Source organism: Salmo salar, chromosome ssa17, assembly GCF_905237065.1.
Source record: "Salmo salar chromosome ssa17, Ssal_v3.1, whole genome shotgun sequence".
NCBI classification, from domain to species: Eukaryota; Metazoa; Chordata; class Actinopteri; order Salmoniformes; family Salmonidae; genus Salmo; species Salmo salar.
Window position 1 is genome coordinate 19,531,273 of NC_059458.1, and position 2,770 is coordinate 19,534,042.

Consider the following 2,770-nt stretch of genomic DNA (forward strand, 5'->3'; position numbering starts at 1 on the left):
AATCGCGCATGCGGGAAGCCGCCACTGGCTGATCCCGCCCTGGCTTACATAAATATATATTTTTTTTACTTGAATTAGGGCAGACTAGTTACCATAATTTTCTCACATTGCCATTGACAGTTTTTCTATTGTCTATTTTTGGTCCATTTAGATTGTTAATGTAAATTGTATACTACGTTTTAAAAAAATGTTATGGTTAAAAATTGTAATGTTTTACTGTGACTTGTACAGTCGTGGCCAAAAGTTTTAAGAATGACACAAATATTAATTTTCAACGTTTGCTGCTTCAGTGTCTTTAGATATTTTTGTCAGATGTTACTATGGAATACTGAAGTATAATTACAAGCATTTCTGTAAGGGGTGCGTACTGGCGGCAGAGAAGTCAGGCGCAGGAGAGCAAAAGCTGTGTTTACAACGGCGCAGTTTAATAATAAAACCACCGGAAACAGAACAATCAATAAATGGGTACAAAACCCGTTGCACACCAGACATAATGTGCACAAGCACTTACAATAAACAATTCCGGACAAGGACATGGGGGGGAACAGAGGGTTAAATACACAACATGTAATGATGGAATTGAAACCAGGTGTGTGGGAAGACAAAACAAATGGAAAACGAAAAGTAGATCGATGATGCCTTGAAGACCGCCGAACGCCGCCCGAACTAGGAGAGGCACCGACTTCGGCAGAAGTCGTGACAATTTCATAAGTGTCAAAGGCTTTTATTGACAATTACATGAAGTTGCCTTAGAGTCAATATTTGCAGTGTTGAACCTTCTTTTTCAAGACTTCTGCAATCCGCCCTGGCATGCTGTCAATTAACTTCTGGGCCACATCCTGACTAATGACAGCCCATTCTTGCATAATCAATGCTTGGAGTTTGTCAGAATTTGTGGGTTTTTGTTTGTCCACCCGCCTCTTGAGGATTGACCACAAGTTCTCAATGGGATTAAGGTCTGGGGAGTTTCCTGGCCATGGACCCAGAATATCGATGTTTTGTTCCCCGAGCCACTTAGTTATCACTTTTGCCTTATGGCAAGGTGCTCCATCATGCTGGAAAAGGCATTGTTCGTCACCAAACTGTTCCTGGATGGTTGGGAGAAGTTGCTCTCGGAGGATGTGTTGGTACCATTCTTTATTCATGTCTGTGTTCTTAGGCAAAATTGTGAGTGAGCCCACTCCCTTGGCTGAGAAGCAACCCCACACATGAATGGTCTCAGGATGCTTTACTGTTGGCATGACACAGGACTGATGGTAGCGCTCACCTTGTCTTCTCCGGACAAGCTTTTTTTCCGGATGCCCCAAACAATCGGAAAGGGGATTCATCAGAGAAAATGACTTTACCCCAGTCCTCAGCAGTCCAATCCCTGTACCTTTTGCAGAATATCAGTCTGTCCCTGATGTTTTTCCTGGAGAGAAGTAAGTCTTCGCCTCACTGTGCGTGCAGATGCACTCACACCTGCCTGCTGCCATTCCTGAGCAAGCTCTGTATTGGTGGTGCCCCGATCCTGCAGCTGAATCAACTTTAGGAGACGGTCCTGGCGCTTGCTGGATTTTCTTGGGCGCCCTGAAGCCTTCTTCACAACAATTGAACCGCTCTCCTTGAAGTTCTTGATGATCAGATAAATGGTTGATGTAGGTGCAATCTTACTGGCAGCAATATCCTTGCCTCTGAAGCCCTTTTTGTGCAAAGCAATGATGACGGCACGTGTTTCCTTCTAGGTAACCATGGTTGACAGGAAGAGGAAGAACAATGATTCCAAGCACCACCCTCCTTTTGAAGCTTCCAGTCTGTTATTCGAATTCAATCAGCATGACAGCGTGATCTCCAGCCTTGTCCTTGTCAACACTCACACCTGTGTTAACGAGAGAATCACTGACATGATGTCAGCTGGTCCTTTTGTGGCAGGGCTGAAATGCAGTGGAAATGTTTTTCGGGGATTCAGTTCATTTGCATGGCAAAGAGGGACTTTGCAATTAATTGCAATTCATCTGATCACTCTTCGTAACATTCTGGAGTATATGCAAATTGCCATCATACAAACTAAGGCAGCAGACTTTGTGATATTTGTGTCATTCTCAAAACTTTTGGCCACTCCTAAGTGGACCATAAGGTTAAAAACCAAACCAAATTAAGAAAACTAAATGAAAAAACGAAAAAATAAAATGTAAATAAAAAACGAAGTAACTCCGCCAGAGTGTCTCTTTTGGGTCACTTCTGCCGGTCCCAAGCCCGGATAAAGGAGGAGGGTTGGAATTGTGACATTAAAAAAAACAAGAATGGACAGAAGAAAGTTCATTTGTAATTCTAAACATATTTAGGGTGTTTTTTACTCACTTTTTGTCTCTCCCACGACGTTATTCCTCTCTCCTACAGCGTCCATCACAATTACATGCACATGGCCAATTATGCAAATTAGGGGATGGCGTCATGTAGCGACTTTTAGGACAGCCAATAGCTACTTTCCTTACTGAGGAGTTGGCAACACTGTGACCTCCGCTGCCTAATAAAGTCAAAACAAATGCAAGTTGAAGCTGCTATTTTACCCTTTCCACTGAATGTCTAAAATCACTTAAAACAAAAAGAATAGATAGGCCTACTACTGTTGGTCTACCTCCCCAGCCCAGGCAAGCATTTGAGATTTTTTTCTCCCCAACGTTCTGAGGGACATTGCCCACATTTCTGTGGATCAATGTGTGGATCAATGAACTAATCACTGATAATAATCTTGATGTGATTGGCCTGACTGAAACATGGCTTAAGCCTG